The sequence below is a fragment of the Triticum urartu genome, chromosome 7A (genome assembly GCF_056163025.1).
Source record: "Triticum urartu cultivar PI428250 chromosome 7A, HENAU_Tu73, whole genome shotgun sequence".
NCBI lineage: Eukaryota > Viridiplantae > Streptophyta > Magnoliopsida > Poales > Poaceae > Triticum > Triticum urartu.
Genome location: NC_141879.1, coordinates 12,850,938 through 12,871,928, shown reverse-complemented (window position 1 = coordinate 12,871,928; position 20,991 = coordinate 12,850,938). Strand labels below are relative to the sequence as shown.

The 20,991-nt window shown below is 59.4% G+C and overlaps 1 non-coding gene across 1 annotated transcript; it reads left to right on the top strand.

Annotated features, from left to right (window-relative positions):
* Nucleotides 1-5,885: 5,885 nt before the first annotated feature.
* On the top strand, nucleotides 5,886-6,189 carry LOC147956916 (signal recognition particle RNA). The gene has a single exon (XR_015612429.1).
* Nucleotides 6,190-20,991: the final 14,802 nt, after the last annotated feature.

Sequence of the window (20,991 nt, the reverse complement as noted above, 5' to 3'; positions counted from 1 at the left end):
GTTAGGCGGGACGGGGCCGTGGGGGGGGGGGGGTAGCAATGCCACCCGAGCATCGCACCGGGCCCTCATACATGCGGGATGGTGTGCTGGCATGTCCGAAGAGGCGGCACGCGTCTCCGGGGTGTGCCCACTCACACGGACGGCGCCGCCGCCGGCACCTGGAGGGGGGAAACGGACGCGTCGGGTCTACAGGGAGGGGATCTTACTGTGGGTTTGGCCCGGATGTTGCTCTAAAGTGTTCGTATGGGCTGACCTAACACGACCGGGTGGATCGTTCCACTGGTCAAAACCCGTCCGTGCAAAGTCAAAGGGCTAGATCCCGTGGTCAAACGCTACAGGGTTAGGCGGGACGGGGGCCGTGGGGGGGGGGGGGTAGCAATGCCACCCGAGCGTTGCACCGGGCCCTCATACATGCGGGATGGTGTGCTGGCATGTCCGAAGAGGCGGCACGCATCTCCGGGGTGTGCCCCCTCACACGGACGGCGCCGCCGCCGGCACCTCAAGGGGGGAAACGGACGCATCGGGTCTACAGGGAGGGGATCTTACTGTGGGTTTGGCCTGGATGTTGCTCTAATGTGTTCGTATGGGCTGACCTAACACGACCGTTTGGATAGTTCCACTGGTTAAAACATGTCCGTGCAAAGTCAAAGGGCTAGATCCCGTGGTCAAACGCTACAGGGTTAGGCGGGTCGGGGGCCGTGGGGGGGGGGGGGTAGCAATGCCACCCGAGCGTCGCACCGGGCCCTCATACATGCGGGGTGGTGTGCTGGCATGTCCGAAGAGGCGGCACGGGTCTCCGGGGTGTGCCCCCTCACACGGACGGCGCCGACGCCAGCACCTGGAGGGGGAAAACGGACGCGTCGGGTCTACAAGGAGGGGATCTTACTGTGGGTTTGGCCCGGATGTTGCTCTAAAGTGTTCGTATGGGCTGACCTAACACGACCGGGTCGATAGTTCCACTGGTCAAAACCCGTCCGTGCAAAGTCAAAGGGCTAGATCCCGTGGCCAAACGCTACAGGGTTAGGCGGGACGGGGGCCGTGGGGGGGGGGGGGTAGCAATGCCACCCGAGCGTCGCACCGGGCCCTCATACATGCGGGATGGTGTGCTGGCATGTCCGAAGAGGCGGCACGCATCTCCGGGGTGTTCCCCCTCACACGGACGGCGCCGCCGCCGGCACCTGAAGGGGGGAAACGGACGCGTCGGGTCTACAGGGAGGGGATCTTACTGTGGGTTTGGCCTGGATGTTGCTCTAAAGTGTTCGTATGGGCGGACCTAACACGACCGGGTGGATAGTTCCACTGGTTAAAACGTGTCCGTGCAAAGTCAAAGGGCTAGATCCCGTGGTCAAACGCTGCAGGGTTAGGCGGGACGGGGGCCGTGGGGGGGGGGGTAGCAATGCCACCCGAGCGTCGCACCGGGCCCTCATACATGTGGGGTGGGGGCCCTCATACATGTGGGGTGGTGTGCTGCCATGTCCGAAGAGGCGGCACGCGTCTCCGGGGTGTGCCCCCTCACACGGACGGCGCCGACGCCGGCACCTAGAGGGGGAAACGGACTTGTCGGGTCTACACGGAGGGGATCTTACTGTGGGTTTGGCCCGGATGTTGCTCTAAAGTGTTCGTATGGGCTGACCTAACACGACCGGGTCGATAGTTCCACTGGTCAAAACCCGTCCGTGCAAAGTCAAAGGGGTAGATCCCGTGGTCAAACGCTACAGGGTTAGGCGGGACGGGGGCCGTTGGGGGGTAGCAATGCCACCCGAGCGTCGCACCGGGCCCTCATACATGCGGGGTGGTGTGCTGGCATGTCTGAAGAGGCGGCACGCGTCTCTGGGGTGTGCCCCCTCACACGGACGGCGCCGCCGCCGGCACCTGGAGGGGGGAAACGGATGCGTCGGGTCTATAGGGAGGGGATCTTACTGTGGGTTTGGCCCGGATGTTGCTCTAAAGTGTTCGTATAGGCTGACCTAACACGACCGGGTCGATAGTTCCACTGGTCAAAACCCGTCCGTGCAAAGTCAAAGGGCTAGATCCCGTGGTCAAACGCTACAGGGTTAGGCGGGACGGGGGCCATGGGGGGGGTAGCAATGCCACCCGAGCGTCGCACCGGGCCCTCATACATGCGGGGTGGAGTGCTGGCATGTCCGAAGAGGCGGCACGCGTCTCCGGGGTGTGCCCCCTCACACGGACGGCGCCGACGCCGGCACCTGGAGGGGGAAACGGACGCGTCGGGTCTACACGGAGGGGGTCTTACTGTGGGTTTGGCCCGGATGTTGCTCTAAAGGTTCGTATAGGCTGACCTAACACGACCGGGTCGATAGTTCCACTGGTCAAAACCCGTCCGTGCAAAGTCAAAGGGCTAGATCCCGTGGTCAAATGCTACAAGGTTAGGCGGGACGGGGGCCGTGGGGGGGCGGGGTAGCAATGCCACCCGAGCATCGCACCGGGCCCTCATACATGCGGGATGGTGTGCTGGCATGTCCGAAGAGGCGGCACGCGTCTCCGGGGTGTGCCCCCTCACACGGACGGCGCCGCCGCCGACACCTGGAGGGGGGAAACGGACGCGTCGGGTCTACAGGGAGGGGATCTTACTGTGGGTTTGGCCCGGATGTTGCTCTAAAGTGTTCGTATTGGCTGACCTAACACGACCGGGTGGATAGTTCCACTGGTCAAAACCCGTCCGTGCAAAGTCAAAGGGCTAGATCCCGTGGTCAAACGCTACAGGGTTAGGCGGGACGGGATCCGTGGGGGGGGGGGGGTAGCAATGCCACCCGAGCGTCGCACCGGGCCCTCATACATGCGGGATGTTGTGCTGGCATGTCTGAAGAGGCGGCACGCATCTCCGGGGTGTGCCCCCTCACACGGACGGCGCCGCCGCCGGCACCTGAAGCGGGGAAACGGACGCGTCGGGTCTACAGGGAGGGGATCTTATTGTGGGTTTGGCCTGGGAGTTGCTGTAAAGTGTTCATATAGGCTGACCTAACACGACCGGGTCGATAGTTCCACTGGTCAAAACCCGTCCGTGCAAAGTCAAAGGGCTAGATCCCGTGGTCAAACGCTACAGGGTTAGGCGGGACGGGGGCCGTGGGGGGGGGGTAGCAATGCCACCCGAGCGTCGCACCGGGCCCTCATACATGCGGGATGGTGTGCTGGCATGTCCGAAGAGGCGGCACGCATCTCCGGGGTGTGCCCCCTCACACGGACGGCGCCGCCGCCGGCACCTGAAGGGGGGAAACGGACGCGTCGGGTCTACAGGGAGGGGATCTTAATGTGGGTTTGGCCTGGATATTGCTCTAAAGTGTTCGTATGGGCTGACCTAACACGACCGGGTGGATAGTTCCACTGGTTAAAACGTGTCCGTGCAAAGTCAAAGGGCTAGATCCCGTGGTCAAACGCTACAGGGTTAGGCGGGACGGGGGCCGTGGGGGGGTAGCAATGCCACCCGAGCATCACACCGGGCCCTCATACATGTGGGGTGGTGTGCTAGCATGTCCGAAGAGGCGGCACGCGTCTCCGGGGTGTGCCCCCTCACACGGACGGCGCCGCCGCCGGCACCTGAAGGGGGGAAACGGACGCGTCGGGTCTACAGGGAGGGGAACTTACTGTGGGTTTGGCCCGGATGTTGCTGTAAAGTGTTCGTATGGGCTGACCTAACACGACCGGGTGGATAGTTCCACTGGTCAAAACGCGTCCGTGCAAAGTCAAAGGGCTAGATCCCGTGGTCAAACGCTACAGGGTTAGGCGGGACGGGGGCCGTGGGAGGTAGCAATGCCACCCGAGCGTCGCACCGGGCCCTCATACATGCGGGGTGGTGTGCAGGCATGTCCGAAGAGGCGGCACGCGTCTCCGGGATAGGGCTACACAAGGTCGGTTACAAAGAAGGAGATATACATATCCGTATTGCCTAGCTTGCCTTCCATGCTAAGTAGAGTCCCATCCGGACATGAGACGAAGTCTTCAATCTTGTATCTTCATAGTCTAACAGTCCAGCCAAAGGATATAGTCCGGCTGTCCGCAGACCCCCTAATCCAGGACTCCCTCGGCCATTATAGTTATTTTGGGACTATCAAGGAGATGGTGCGAGGTCGAGTAGGCTACTCTAGCGAACCATCATTTTCTTTCCTTTTCTTATGACTGTTGACTACAAATTGCCATTATGGTTCTTTTCGGATTATCAAGGAGATGGTACCGAGGTCGAGTAGGCCATTTGGGCCTCACAACCTACTCTAGCAGACCATCATTTTATTTTTATTTTTTTCCGTTTCTTTATCTATTGACTACAAATTGCCATTATGGTTCTTTTTGGACTACCAAAATAACATTTCTGAATTTGCAAGTTTGTAAACATTGAAATTGCAAGCTACGCAAAACAATTTGATTTTCGAAGTTACCAAGACAGCCAATCGGTTCTCACTTAGAGATCCAATAGCCATATCACTTCGTACAAACAAGAAGCTGGGTACTACATAATTGATCTACTTTGTCCCAGCTTTTATCGTAATGTCTTGTTTAATCACACTCGGACTTTGCTTTCTTGGCTTATGGAATGCAAATGATTAGCATAAAATTGCCATCTCAAGAAAAATGCAGAGGCTTATGATCAATTACAGGAGACGGCCATGGATTAATTTATTAACAAAAGGATGGCCAAGAATCTGTGTCTAACACATGTGTTGAACCAAGACCGGTCAAGGCCAACCACCAGACTGCAGCAGCTACATCATCAGATAGGACAATTAACACAAATCATTAGCAGCGAGCATGAGACAACATAATCACACAGTTAACAAGCATAATCACATATGCTTCTTCATGGGCAAACTAATACTCTGGATCTGGGGACATCACAGGTTGGCAACCATTCTCTGCTCTGCACATATACATGATACATGTACTAGATACCACGTGTGTCCAAAATTGGCAAATCAGTTGTCCTGACAGGTGCATACAGTGTCTGTTCAAGAGTCAAAGATTTGCAGATAACACATGGATAAACAGCCCCAAATTAAGAATGGAACAGCACACATCAACAGAAGTTTCCCATACCAACAGACAGACACTACAGTCTACATAGAAGGCTACATTAAAAAAATGAACATCATCCAAATACAGTCGATGGAAAAGGAGCAACAATCTATTTGTCATGTCTTGGATCCGGATAGAACTCTCTGAAGCCTTATAAATAGACCACCCAGGTAGCAAAAATTAAGCATAAGTGCATGCAAGCAACCAAGGCAGCTCACAGTGACAAACATATCCTTCACCAGCATGGGCGAGAGAGTTTGCGCCGGCGATATTGTTGGAGTTCACAAGGGTGAAAGGCGGAGCGCGGTTCAGATGTTTCATCATTTGAACTTGCCGATGTCGCGTTCATAAGACTCGTCGATGGCTTCATACCGGCATCTGATGGTGTGTGCTTGATGATGCACCAATCAAATCTGTGGAGGCAGCTTTACATGCAGTAAGAATCTCCTCTTTTTCTTTTCTTTTTTGCTTGTTTGATCTGTTTGGAGAGGGTTGGAAAAGAAGAGAAGACTAATCAACAAGGCAGAGAACAAACGGATGGAAAGGAGGACCCAGCTGTCGAGCTTTAAACATGCGGCAATTTATATTGTTTCCACTTCTGCTAAGTAAGTTCTCTGTGCTAATTAGCACTCGTTGCAAAACCAGCGAATGGCTGCCCAAACCATGTCCGCATGGACACGTCCATGAGCCCAAAAGGACAAAGGCCGAAGCCACAGAAGCCCACGCTAAAATCTTCTATCAGTCCACAACGCTCCGCCTCATTCCCCAGCTAAGCACAACACTCCACTTATTTTAGTCCCACCTCGCCAGCCGAGGAGGCATTCAACCAGCTTAAATACCCGTCTCCACTCTCTTCTCTCGCCGAGCTCAGTTGCGAGAGCTTGTAACCCAAGTGGGGGCATTAAGGTGGTGTGGACGCTGTTGTAGCGCTGCAAGCCTGGTCTAGGTGTGCTACTGTTGGCCAGCCCGTTCCAAGTTGAGTAGTGGACCGCTTGGGGCCTATGCGAAAGTTGGGCCTCACGGTCCATAATGTGGCAGGCACCGCGTGAGGCTGGCTTCACAGAGCAGCGACAACTGCCCGCTTCCAACGGTGGAAGGATAACGGGCCGCTGCACTCCTAGGCCGCTTGGGCCTCGTAGCCTACTCCAGCGAACCATCATTTTTTCTTTATTCAATGTATAAATGTATTTTCACTTTTTTCTTTATTCTTGAAGGCGGCTTCGAGATCCAGCTCCCTCCCCCTCGTCCTCCCCCTGCACCCGGGTGAAAACCCACAACTTTGGTTGGGCGGCGGCGGTGCCCAGCTCCGTCACCTTCTTGAAGGCACCGCTTTGGGTCCGCGGGGAGGTGGGACAGCTGCAGCGCATTCTTGGTGTCCTAATGGCGGCGGTTCTCTTTAGTGGTGTCGCTTCGCCATGGCGGTCGGCTGGTCTGGCTCTCGTGGTGATTGTGGTGCCCAACTCTTCGCCGTGTCTTCCTGGGGTGTTCCCATCCCGTTCAGAGAGGCTGGAGGTGGAGCGGCTTCATCTTGCACGGAGCTTCGGTGGAGATGTCAAGTCATGCCTGACCGACAGGTGCTACGCTTTATCATGCCTGGTCGGCAGGTGCTACGCACGACAGATCTTCCAAAGACTTCAAGCTGTGTCGGCTGGTGGTACTTGGCAGCATGGTGCTGAGGTGTATCAGTGGAGACCGCGACGTCCTCGGATGTTTGTGCGCAGGGAGGTGTCGTTGGGCACCGTGGTGGCGTCGACGATAGCTGGACCGAGCAAGGTTGATGCATTAGTATAGTTCTGAAGATGGAGCGGTGGAAGTTGGTGGCGGCGGCCTCTGAGTGCACGCCGGACCGGTGAGAGCCATGCCCGGCAGGCGTACTGGATGGGATCTCAGGTCTTAAATGTTAGGTTTGCCTGCGATGCCTGTTTGTTATTAGGTCCAGGCTATCTGCGCCCCTTCATCAACTGGATAGAGTGGCTTAGACGGCGGCTTTAGTTTTACTGTTGTATTACTTTGTAAGGTCTTGTGAGAATAATTAATAAAGTGGTCGTATGCATCGCCCAGATGCAGAGGCCGGGGGTCATCCTCCTTTTCTACAAAAAAAAGTCTCTCTCTTTGCTAATTAACCTTCCACCACTACCAGAATAACTGGCGATGCCGACGGCCGAACCTATGCCGACGGGCCCCATCGGCATAGATTGGCCTATCCCGAAGGCCCAGCCCAGGCCGTCGGCATAGAAAAGCCGTCAGCGTATATCAATCTATGCCGACGGCCCCCGTCGGCAAAGCTCACCCGTTGGCGTCGATAGAAATATGCCTACGGTGGCCGTCGGCATAGAGAAGGCCATCGGCATAGCTCGTGGGCCCGGCTACCCGGACGGAGACGGCCTTTTGACGGCGTCAATCTACGCCGACGGGCTAACGGCGGCCGTCGGCATAGACGCCATGTCATCGATCCGCGTCGCCCGCCACGTCATCGATCCGCGTCGCTCGCCTGTCCGTGGGGTGGCAAATCTATGCCGACGGCCTGGCCGTCGGCATAGGTATGGCCCATGGATGTTGCCACATCACCGATCCGCGCCCTTAGGCACGTCATCGATCCGTGGCCATGTGCGCAGGTATGCCGACGGCCTTCCCGTCGGCATATCTCTATTTTTTTTATTATTTTTTATTTTTACTTATTTTTATTTACTTTTCCCTGTTTTTTTCACAACATAAATGTGCCTTGTCTAACACAAAAAAAACATATCCAGATGGTATATCGATTGCCCCCCTCACGGACGTTGCTGCCGCCGCGCCGTGCCCCACAGCGACGCCGGAGATGGGGGGCACACCCCGGAGCTGCGTGCTGGGTGCCTGCAATAGCCACCACGTTTTCACAAACGTAGGAGGGCCCAAAGCAACACCTAGCGGCATTGCTACGCCCCAGGTACACCCTCCCGTCTAACCGGGCCCTCATACATGCCGGGCGGTGTGGTGCCATGTCTGAAGAGGCGGGACAGGGGCCCTGGGGGATAGCAATACCACCGGAGCATCGCACCGGGCCCTCATACATGCGGGGTGGTGTGGTGCCATGTCCAAATTAGAGGCGGAACGCGTCTCCGGGTTGTGCCCCCGCTAACGGACGGCGCCGCCGCCGGCACCTGGAGGGGGGAAACGGACGCGTCAGGTCTACACGGAGGGGATCTTACTGTGGGTTTGGCCCGGATGTTGCTCTAAAGTGTTCGTATGGGCTGACCTAACACGACCGGGTGGATAGTTCCACTGGTCAAAACCCGTCCGTGCAAAGTCAAAGGGCTAGATCCCCTGGTCAAACGCTACAGGGTTAGGCGGGACGACGGCCGTGGGGGGTAGCAATGCCACCCGAGCATCGCACCGGGCCCTCATACATGCGGGGTGGTGTGCTGGCATGTCCGAAGAGGCCGCACGCGTCTCTGGGGTGTGCCCCCTCACACGGACGGCGCCGCCGCCGGCACTTGGAGGGGGGAAACGGACACGTCGGGTCTACAGGGAGGGGATCTTACTGTGGGTTTGGCCCGGATGTTGCTCTAAAGTGTTCGTATGGGCTGACCTAACACGACCGGGTGGATAGTTCCACTGGTCAAAACGCGTCCGTGCAAAAGTCAAAGGGCTAGATCCCGTGGTCAAACGCTACAGGGTTAGGCGGGACGGGGGCCGTGGGGGGGTAGCAATGCCACCCGAGCGTCGCACCGGGCCCTCATACATGCGGGGTGGTGTGCTGGCATGTCCGAAGAGGCGGCACGCGTCTCCGGGGTGTGCCCCCTCACACGGAGGGCGCCGCCGCCGGCACCTGAAGGGGGGAAACGGACGCGTCGGGTCTACAGGGAGGGGATCTTACTGTGGTTTTGGCCCGGATGTTGTTCTAAAGTGTTCGTATGGGCTGACCTAACACGACCGGGTGGATAGTTCCACTGGTCAAAACCCGTCCGTGCAAAGTCAAAGGGCTAGATCCCGTGGTCAAACGCTACAGGGTTAGGCGGGACGGGGGCCGTGCACTAGTAGAAAACAGGGCTATGGTCCAGGCCGGCTTAGCCCATTAGTCCCGGTTCAGTCTAGAACGGGGACTAATGTGAGCATTGGTCCCGGTTCGTGCGGCTAAGGCATTAGTCCCGGTTCATCTAGAACCATTGGTCCCGGTTGGTGCCACAAACCGGGACTAAAGATTAGACCTTTAGTCCCGGTTTGAGGCACGAACCGGGACCAATGGGGATGAGACCTTTAGTCCCGGTTCGTGCCACGAACCGGTACTAAAGGTCCCATTTTCAAACTCTACCCCCCCCCCCGTGGACCGCCTTTTCAGTTTTAAAAAAAATAAAAGAAAATAATTTTCACATGTGATATGTGGTCTAGTTGTTGGGAAAATTTACAAATATGAATTTCGACTTTATTTACAAAATCTCTCTAGAATTTGTAAAATGGGCATAACTTTTGCATACGAACTCGGATGAAAAAGCTTTTTATATGAAAAATCATCTACTCGAAAAGTTACATCCGATGGAGACGGCCTACGGCCTGTTTGCAAATTTCTAGAATCCTCAAATTCCAAAAGGAAAAAAAGTTATGCTCAAATTTCAGTTTTTTTAAATTTTTAGTAAATCTGGTCAAACTATGGTCAAAAACTACTTATTCAAGAAGTATTAGTGTTACTAAATAATTATTCAAGAATATTAGTGTTATTAAATAATTATTTCACCTTTTTTGAATTTTGGTCAAATCTGGTCAAACTATGGTCAAACTGTGGTCAAACAATGGTCAAACTACTTATTCAAAAATATTAGTGTTACTAAAAAATTATTGTTTTTTAGAACAATAGTTTTAAACTCAAACAGTGAAATATGTGACTTCATGCTCAAGCTAAATTCCTGAGGGTTAATAGGATTGACATCTTACTATTGTCAGGAAAACAACAAGTGCAGACTTGGAAACAAGGGAGAATAGAACCCGGAAGTTAAGCGTGCTCAGGCTGGAGTAGTGAGAGGATGGGTGACCGTTCGGGAAGTGAGATGATTTGGAATGATGAGGGGTGATTAGAGATTAAATTGAGTAGTGATGAGGGGTGATTAGAGATTAGAGGTTAAAATAATTCAGAAATTTGAAAATAAAAAAAATTCAAAAAAAAATTTCAAAAAAAAATTTCAAAAAAAAAATCAGGAAATTTCCTTTAGTACCGGTTGGTGTTACCCACCGGGACTAAAGGTGGACCGGCCACGTGGAGGGCCTTTAGTCCCGGTTCTGGATTGAACCGGGACTAAAGGGTCAGGGCATTAGTACCGATACTTTAGTCCCGGTTCCAGAACCGGGACTAAAGGCCCTTACGAACCGGGACTAAAAGCCCTTTTTCTACCAGTGGTGGGGGGGTAGCAATGCCACCCGAGCGTCGCACCGGGCCCTCATACATGCGGGGTGGTGTGCTGGCATGTCTGAAGAGGCGGCACGCGTCTCCGGGGTGTGCCCCCTCACACGGACGGCGCCACCGCCGGCACCTGAAGGGGGGAAACGGACGCGTCGGGTCTACAGGGAGGGGATCTTACTGTGGGTTTGGCCCGGATGTTGCTCTAAAGCGTTCGTATGGGCTGACCTAACACGACCGGGTGGATAGTTCCACTGGTCAAAACCCGTCCATGCAAAGTCAAAGGGCTAGATCCCGTGGTCAAACGCTACAGGGTTAGGCGGGACGGGGGCCGTGGGGGGTAGCAATGCCACCCGAACGTCCCACCGGGCGCTCATACATGCGTGGTGGTGTGCTGGCATGTCCGAAGTGGCGGCACGCGTCTCCGGGGTGTGCCCCCTCACACGGAGGGCGCCGCCGCCGGCACCTGAAGGGGGGAAACGGACGCGTCGGGTCTACAGGGAGGGGATCTTACTGTGGGTTTGGCCCGGATGTTTTTCTAAAGTGTTCGTATGGGCTGACCTAACACGACCGGGTGGATAGTTCCACTAGTCAAAACCCATCCGTGCAAAGTCAAAGGGCTAGATCCCGTGGTCAAACGCTACAGGGTTAGGCGGGACGGGGGCGTGGGGGGGTAGCAATGCCACCCGAGCGTCGCACCGGGCCCTCATACATGCGGGGTGGTGTGCTGGCATGTCCGAAGAGGCGGCACGCGTCTCCGGGGTGTGCCCCCTCACACGGACGGCGCCGCCACCGGCACCTGAAGGGGGGAAACGGACGCGTCGGGTCTACAGGGAGGGGATCTTACTGTGGGTTTGGCCCGGATGTTGCTCTAAAGTGTTCGTATGGGCTGACCTAACACGACCGGGTGGATAGTTCCACTGGTCAAAACGCGTCCGTGCAAAGTCAAAGGGCTAGATCCCGTGGTCAAACGCTACAGGGTTAGGCGGGACGGGGGCCGTGGGGGGTAGCAATGCCACCCGAGCATCGCACCGGGCCCTCATACATGCGGGGTGGTGTGCAGGCATGTCCGAAGAGGCGGCACGCGTCTCCGGGGTGTGCCCCCTCACACGGACGGCGCCGCCGCCGGCACTTGAAGGGGGGAAACGGACGCGTCGTGTCTACAGGGAGGGGATCTTACTGTGGGTTTGGCCTGGATATTGCTCTAAAGAGGCGGCACGCGTCTCCGGGGTGTGCCCCCTTACACGGACGGCGCCGCCGCCGGCACCTGGAGGGGGGAAACGGACGCGTCGGGTCTACAGGGAGGGGATCTTACTGTGGGTTTGGCCCGGATGTTGCTCTAAAGTGTTCGTATAGGCTGACCTAACACGACCGGGTCGATAGTTCCACTGGTCAAAACCCGTCCGTGCAAAGTCAAAGGGCTAGATCCCGTGGTCAAACGCTACAGGGTTAGGCGGGACGGGGGCCGTGGGGGGGGTAGCAATGCCACCCGAGCGTCGCACCGGGCCCTCATACATGCGGGGTGGTGTGCTGGCATGTCCGAAGAGGCGGCACGCGTCTCCGGGGTGTGCCCCCTCACACGGACGGCGCCGACGCCGGCACTTGGAGGGGGGAAACGGACGCGTCGGGTCTACACGGAGGGGATCTTACTGTGGGTTTGGCCCGGATGTTGCTCTAAAGTGTTCGTATAGGCTGACCTAACACGACCAGGTCGATAGTTCCACTGGTCAAAACCCGTCCGTGCAAAGTCAAAGGGCTAGATCCCGTGGTCAAACGCTACAGGGTTAGGCGGGACGGGGGCCGTGGGGGGGGAGGGGGGTAGCAATGCCACCCGAGCGTCGGACCGGGCCCTCATACATGCGGGATGGTGTGCTGGCATGTCTGAAGAGGCGGCACGCGTCTCCGGGGTGTGCCCCCTCACACGGACGGCGCCGCCGCCGGCACCTGGAGGGGGGAAACGGACGCGTCGGGTCTACAGGGAGGGGATCTTACTGTGGGTTTGGCCCGGATGTTGCTCTAAAGTGTTCGTATGGGCTGACCTAACACGACCGGGTGGATAGTTCCACTGGTCAAAACGCGTCCGTGCAAAGTCAAAGGGCTAGATCTCGTGGTCAAACGCTACAAGGTTAGGCGGGACGGGGGCCGTGGGGGGGGGGGGGTAGCAATGCCACCCGAGCGTCGCACCGGGCCCTCATACATGCGGGGTGGTGTGCAGGCATGTCCGAAGAGGCGGCACGCGTCTCCGGGGTGTGCCCCCTCACACGGACGGCGCCGCCGCCGGCACCTGAAGGGGGGAAACGGACGCGTCGGGTCTACAGGGAGGGGATCTTACTGTGGGTTTGGCTCGGATGTTGCTCTAAAGTGTTTGTATGGGCTGACCTAACACGACCGGGTGGATAGTTCCACTGGTTAAAACGTGTCCGTGCAAAGTCAAAGGGCTAGATCCCGTGGTCAAACGCTAGAGGGTTAGGCGGGACGAGGGCCGTGGGGGGGGGAGGGGTAGCAATGCCACCCGAGCGTCGCACCGGGCCCTCATACATGCGGGGTGGTGTGCTGGCATGTCCAAAGAGGCGGCACGCTTCTCCGGGGTGTGCCCCCTCACACGGACGGCGCCGACGCCGGCACCTGGAGGGGGAAACGGACAGGTCGGGTCTACACGGAGGGGATCTTACTGTGGGTTTGGCCCGGATGTTGCTCTAAAGTGTTCGTATGGGCTGACCTAACACGACCGGGTCGATAGTTCCACTGGTCAAAACCCGTCCGTGCAAAGTCAAAGGGCTAGATCCCGTGGTCAAACGCTACAGGGTTAGGCGGGACGGGGGCCGTTGGGGGGTAGCAATGCCACCCGAGCGTCGCACCGGGCCCTCATACATGCGGGGTGGTGTGCTGGCATGTCCGAAGAGGCGGCACGCGTCTCCGGGGTGTGCCCCCTTACACAAGCGGCGCAGCCGCCGGCACCTGGAGGGGGGAAACGGACGCGTCGGGTCTACAGGGAGGGGATCTTACTGTGGGTTTGGCCCGGATGTTGCTCTAAAGTGTTCGTATAGGCTGACCTAACACGACCGGGTCGATAGTTCCACTGGTCAAAACCCGTCCGTGCAAAGTCAAAGGGCTAGATCCCGTGGTCAAACGCTACAGGGTTAGGCGGGACGGGGGCCGTGGGGGGGGGGGTAGCAATGCCACCCGAGCGTCGCACCGGGCCCTCATACATGCGGGGTGGTGTGCTGGCATGTCCGAAGAGGCGGCACGCGTCTCCGTGGTGTGCCCCCTCACACCGACGGCGCTGACGCCGGCACTTGGAGGGGGGAAACGGACGCGTCGGGTCTACACGGAGGGGATCTTACTGTGGGTTTGGCCCGGATGTTGCTCTAAAGTGTTCGTATAGGCTGACCTAACACGACCGGGTCGATAGTTCCACTGGTCAAGACCCGTCCGTGCAAAGTCAAAGGGCTAGATCCCGTGGTCAAACGCTACAGGGTTAGGCGGGACGGGGGCCGTGGGGGGGGGGGGGGGTAGCAATGGCACCCGAGCGTCGCACCGGGCCCTCATACATGCGGGATGGTGTGCTGGCATGTCCGAAGAGGCGGCACGCGTCTCCGGGGTGTGCCCCCTCACACGGACGGCGCCGCCGCCGGCACCTGGAGGGGGGAAACGGACGCGTCGGGTCTACAGGGAGGGGATCTTACTGTGGGTTTGCCCCGGATGTTGCTCTAAAGTGTTCGTATGGGCTGACCTAACACGACCGGGTGGATAGTTCCACTCGTCAAAACCCGTCCGTGCAAAGTCAAAGGGCTAGATCCCGTGGTCAAACGCTACATGGTTAGGCGGGACGGGGGCCGTGGGGGGGGGGGGGTAGCAATGCCACCCGAGCATCGCACCGGGCCATCATACATGCGGGGTGGTGTGCTGGCATGTCCGAAGAGGCGGCACGCGTCTCCGGGGTGTGCCCCCTCACACGGACGGCGCCGCCGCCGGCACCTGAAGGGGGGAAACGGACGCGTCGGGTCTACAGGGAGGGGATCTTACTGTGGGTTTGGCTCAGATGTTGCTCTAAAGTGTTTGTATGGGCGGACCTAACACGACCGGGTGGATAGTTCCACTGGTCAAAACCCGTCCGCGCAAAGTCAAAGGGCTAGATCCCGTGGTCAAACGCTACAGGGTTAGGCGGGAAGGGGGCCGTGTGGGGGGGGGGGGTATCAATGCCACCCGAGCGTCGCACCGGGCCCTCATACATGCGGGATGGTGTGCTGGCATGTCCGAAGAGGCGGCACGCGTCTCCGGGGTGTGCCCCCTCACAAGGACGGCGCCACCGCCGGCACCTGGAGGGGGGAAACGGACGCGTCGGGTCCACAGTGAGGGGATCTTACTGTGGGTTTGGCCCGGATGTTGCTCTAAAGTGTTCGTATGGGCTGACCTAAAACGACCGGGTGGATAGTTCCACTGGTCAAAACCCGTCCGTGCAAAGTCAAAGGGCTAGATCCCGTGGTCAAACGCTACAGGGTTAGGCGGGACGGGGGCCGTGGGGGGGGGGGGTAGCAATGCCACCCGAGCGTCGCACCGGGCCCTCATACATGCGGTGTGGTGTGCTGGCATGTCCGAAGAGGCGGCACGCGTCTCCGGGGTGTGCCCCCTCACACGGACGGCGCCGCCGCCGGCACCTGAAGGGGGGAAACGGACGCGTCGGGTCTACAGGGAGGGGATCTTACTATGGGTTTGGCCCGGATGTTGCTCTAAAGTGTTCGTATGGGCTGACCTAACACGACCGGGTGGATAGTTGCACTTGTCAAAACCCGTCCGTGCAAAGTCAAAGGGCTAGATCCCGTGGTCAAACGCTACAGGGTTAGGCGGGACGGGGGCCGTGGGGGGGGGGGGTAGCAATGCCACCCGAGCGTCGCACCAGGCCCCCATACATGCGGGGTGGTGTGCTGGCATGTCCGAAGAGGCGGCACGCGTCTCCGGGGTGTGCCCCCTCACACGGACGACGCCGCCGCCGGCACTTGGAGGGGGGAAACGGACGCGTCGCGTCTACATGGAGGGGATCTTACAGTGGGTTTGGCCCGGATGTTGCTCTAAAGTGTTCGTATAGGCTGACCTAACACGACCGAGTCGATAGTTCCACTGGTCAAAACCCGTCCGTGCAAAGTCAAAGGGCTAGATCCCGTGGTCAAACGCTACAGGGTTTGGCGGGATGGGGGCCGTGGGGGGGGGGTAGCAATGCCACCCGAGCGTCGCACCGGGACCTCATACATGCGGGATGGTGTGCTGGCATGTCCGAAGAGGCGGCACGCGTCTCCGGGGTGTGCCCCCTTACACGGACGGCGCCGCCGCCGGCACCTGGAGGGGGGAAACGGACGCGTCGGGTCTACAGGGAGGGGATCTTACTGTGGGTTTGGCCCGGATGTTGCTCTAAAGTGTTCGTATGGGCTGACCTAACACGACCGGGTGGATAGTTCCACTGGTCAAAACCCGTCCGTGCAAAGTCAAAGGGCTAGATCCCGTGGTCAAACGCTACAGGGTTAGGTGGGACGGGGGCCGTTCGGGGGTAGCAATGCCACCCGAGCGTCGCACCGGGCCCTCATACATGCGGGGTGGTGTGCTGGCATGTCCGAAGAGGCGGCACGCGTCTCCGGGGTGTGCCCCCTTACGCGGACGGCGCCGTCGCCGGCACCTGGAGGGGGGAAACGGACGCGTCGGGTCTACACGGAGGGGATCTTACTGTGGGTTTGGCCCGGATGTTGCTCTAAAGTGTTCGTATAGGCTGACCTAACACGACCGGGTCGATAGTTCCACTGGTCAAAACCCGTCCGTGCAAAGTCAAAGGGCTAGATCCCGTGGTCAAACGCTACAGGGTTAGGCGGGACGGGGGCCGTGGGGGGGGGGTAGCAATGCCACCCGAGCGTCGCACCGGGCCCTCATACATGCGGGGTGGTGTGCTGGCATGTCCGAAGAGGCGGCACGCGTCTCCGGGGTGTGCCCCCTCACACAGACGGCGCCGACGCCGGCACTTGGAGGGGGGAAACGGACGCGTCGGGTCTACACGGAGGGGATCTTACTGTGGGTTTGGCCCGGATGTTGCTCTAAAGTGTTCGTATAGGCTGACCTAACACGACCGGGTCGATAGTTCCACTGGTCAAGACCCGTCCGTGCAAAGTCAAAGGGCTAGATCCCGTGGTCAAACGCTACAGGGTTAGGCGGGACGGGGGCCGTGGGGGGGGGGGGGTAGCAATGCCACCCGAGCGTCGCACCGGGCCCTCATACATGCGGGATGGTGTGCTGGCATGTCCGAAGAGGCGGCACGCGTCTCCGGGGTGTGCCCCCTCACACGGACGGCGCCGCCGCCGGCACCTGGAGGGGGGAAACGGACGCGTCGGGTCTACAGGGAGGGGATCTTACTGTGGGTTTGGCCCGGATGTTGCTCTAAAGTGTTCGTATGGGCTGACCTAACACGACCGGGTGGATAGTTCCACTAGTCAAAACCCGTCCGTGCAAAGTCAAACGGCTAGATCCCGTGGTCAAACGCTACAGGGTTAGGCGGGACGGGGGCCGTTGGGGGGGGGTAGCAATGCCACCCGAGCGTCGCACCGGGCCCTCATACATGCGGGGTGGTGTGCTGGCATGTCCGAAGAGGCGGCACGCGTCTCTGGGGTGTGCCCCCTCACACAGACGGCGCCGACGCCGGCACTTGGAGGGGGGAAACGGACGCGTCGGGTCTACACGGAGGGGATCTTACTGTGGGTTTGGCCCGGATGTTGCTCTAAAGTGTTCGTATAGGCTGACCTAACACGACCAGGTCGATAGTTCCACTGGTCAAAACCCGTCCGTGCAAAGTCAAAGGGCTAGATCCCGTGGTCAAACGCTACAGGGTTAGGCGGGACGGGGGCCGTGGGGGGGGAGGGGGGTAGCAATGCCACCCGAGCGTCGGACCGGGCCCTCATACATGCGGGATGGTGTGCTGGCATGTCTGAAGAGGCGGCACGCGTCTCCGGGGTGTGCCCCCTCACACGGACGGCGCCGCCGCCGGCACCTGGAGGGGGGAAACGGACGCGTCGGGTCTACAGGGAGGGGATCTTACTGTGGGTTTGGCCCGGATGTTGCTCTAAAGTGTTCGTATGGGCTGACCTAACACGACCGGGTGGATAGTTCCACTGGTCAAAACGCGTCCGTGCAAAGTCAAAGGGCTAGATCTCGTGGTCAAACGCTACAAGGTTAGGCGGGACGGGGGCCGTGGGGGGGGGGGGTAGCAATGCCACCCGAGCGTCGCACCGGGCCCTCATACATGCGGGGTGGTGTGCAGGCATGTCCGAAGAGGCGGCACGCGTCTCCGGGGTGTGCCCCCTCACACGGACGGCGCCGCCGCCGGCACCTGAAGGGGGGAAACGGACGCGTCGGGTCTACAGGGAGGGGATCTTACTGTGGGTTTGGCTCGGATGTTGCTCTAAAGTGTTTGTATGGGCTGACCTAACACGACCGGGTGGATAGTTCCACTAGTCAAAACCCGTCCGTGCAAAGTCAAAGGGCTAGATCCCGTGGTCAAACGCTACAGGGTTAGGCGGGAAGGGGGCCGTGGGGGGGGGTATCAATGCCACCCGAGCGTCGCACCGGGCCCTCATACATGCGGGATGGTGTGCTGGCATGTCCGAAGAGGCGGCACGCGTCTCCGGGGTGTGCCCCCTCACACGGACGGCGCCGCCGCCGGCACCTGAAGGGGGGAAACGGACGCGTCGGGTCTACAGGGAGGGGATCTTACTATGGGTTTGGCCCGGATGTTGCTCTAAAGTGTTCGTATGGGCTGACCTAACACGACCGGGTGGATAGTTCCACTTGTCAAAACCCGTCCGTGCGAAGTCAAAGGGCTAGATCCCGTGGTCAAACGCTACAGGGTTAGGCGGGACGGGGGCCGTGGGGGGGGGGGGGTAGCAATGCCACCCGAGCGTCGCACCGGGCCCCCATACATGCGGGGTGGTGTGCTGGCATGTCCGAAGAGGCGGCACGCGTCTCCGGGGTGTGCCCCCTCACACGGACGGCGCCGCCGCCGGCACTTGGAGGGGGGAAACGGACGCGTCGCGTCTACATGGAGGGGATCTTACAGTGGGTTTGGCCCGGATGTTGCTCTAAAGTGTTCGTATAGGCTGACCTAACACGACCGGGTCGATAGTTCCACTGGTCAAAACCCGTCCGTGCAAAGTCAAAGGGCTAGATCCCGTGGTCAAACGCTACAGGGTTTGGCGGGACGGGGGCCGTGGGGGGGGGGGGGGTAGCAATGCCACCCGAGCGTCGCACCGGGACCTCATACATGCGGGATGGTGTGCTGGCTTGTCCGAAGAGGTGGCACGCGTCTCCGGGGTGTGCCCCCTTACACGGACGGCGCCGCCGCCGGCACCTGGAGGGGGGAAACGGACGCGTCGGGTCTACAGGGAGGGGATCTTACTGTGGGTTTGGCCCGGATGTTGCTCTAAAGTGTTCGTATGGGCTGACCTAACACGACCGGGTGGATAGTTCCACTGGTCAAAACCCGTCCGTGCAAAGTCAAAGGGCTAGATCCCGTGGTCAAACGCTACAGGGTTAGGCGGGAAGGGGGCCGTGGGGGGGTATCAATGCCACCCGAGCGTCGCACCGGGCCCTCATACATGCGGGGTGGTGTGCTGGCATGTCCGAAGAGGCGGCACGCGTCTCCGGGGTGTGCCCCCTTACACGGACGGCGCCGTCGCCGGCACCTGGAGGGGGGAAACGGACGCGTCGGGTCTACACGGAGGGGATCTTACTGTGGGTTTGGCCCGGATGTTGCTCTAAAGTGTTCGTATAGGCTGACCTAACACGACCGGGTCGATAGTTCCACTGGTCAAAACCCGTCCGTGCAAAGTCAAAGGGCTAGATCCCGTGGTCAAACGCTACAGGGTTAGGCGGGACGGGGGCCGTGGGGGGGGGGGTAGCAATGCCACCCGAGCGTCGCACCGGGCCCTCATACATGCGGGGTGGTGTGCTGGCATGTCCGAAGAGGCGGCACGCGTCTCCGGGGTGTGCCCCCTCACACAGACGGCGCCGACGCCGGCACTTGGAGGGGGGAAACGGACGCGTCGGGTCTACACGGAGGGGATCTTACTGTGGGTTTGGCCCGGATGTTGCTCTAAAGTGTTCGTACAGGCTGACCTAACACGACCGGGTCGATAGTTCCACTGGTCAAGACCCGTCCGTGCAAAGTCAAAGGGCTAGATCCCGTGGTCAAACGCTACAGGGTTAGGCGGGACGGGGGCCGTGGGGGGGGGGGGTAGCAATGCCACCCGAGAGTCGCACCGGGCCCTCATACATGCGGGATGGTGTGCTGGCATGTCCGAAGAGGCGGCACGCGTCTCCGGGGTGTGCCCCCTCACACGGACGGCGCCGCCGCCGGCACCTGGAGGGGGGAAACGGACGCGTCGGGTCTACAGGGAGGGGATCTTACTGTGGGTTTGCCCCGGATGTTGCTCTAAAGTGTTCGTATGGGCTGACCTAACACGACCGGGTGGATAGTTCCACTAGTCAAAACCCGTCCGTGCAAAGTCAAACGGCTAGATCCCGTGGTCAAACGCTACAGGGTTAGGCGGGACGGGGGCCGTTGGGGGGGGGGGGGTAGCAATGCCACCCGAGCGTCGCACCGGGCCCTCATACATGCGGGGTGGTGTGCTGGCATGTCCGAAGAGGCGGCACGCGTCTCTGGGGTGTGCCCCCTCACACAGACGGCGCCGACGCCGGCACTTGGAGGGGGGAAACGGACGCGTCGGGTCTACACGGAGGGGATCTTACTGTGGGTTTGGCCCGGATGTTGCTCTAAAGTGTTCGTATAGGCTGACCTAACACGACCGGGTCGATAGTTCCACTGGTCAAGACCCGTCCGTGCAAAGTCAAAGGGCTAGATCCCGTGGTCAAACGCTACAGGGTTAGGCGGGACGGGGGCCGTGGGGGGGGGGGGGGGGTAGCAATGCCACCCGAGCGTCGCACCGGGCCCTCATACATGCGGGGTGGTGTGCTGGCATGTCCGAAGAGGCGGCACGCGTCTCCGGGGTGTGCCCCCTCACACGGACGGCGCCGCCGCCGGCACCTGAAGGGGGGAAACGGACGCGTCGGGTCTACAGGGAGGGGATCTTACTGTGGGTTTGGCTCGGATGTTGCTCTAAAGTGTTTGTATGGGCTGACCTAACACGACCGGGTGGATAGTTCCACTAGTCAAAACCCGTCCGTGCAAAGTCAAAGGGCTAGATCCCGTGGTCAAACGCTACAGGGTTAGGCGGGAAGGGGGCCGTGGGGGGGGGGGGGTAGCAATGCCACCCGAGCGTCGCACCGGGCCCTCATACATGCGGGATGGTGTGCTGGCATGTCCGAAGAGGCGGCACGCGTCTCCGGGGTGTGCCCCCTCACACGGACGGCGCCGCCGCCGGCACCTGAACGGGGGAAACGGACGCGTCGGGTCTACAGGGAGGGGATCTTACTATGGGTTTGGCCCGGATGTTGCTCTAAAGTGTTCGTATGGGCTGACCTAACACGACCGGGTGGATAGTTCCACTTGTCAAAACCCGTCCGTGCAAAGTCAAAGGGCTAGATCCCGTGGTCAAACGCTACAGGGT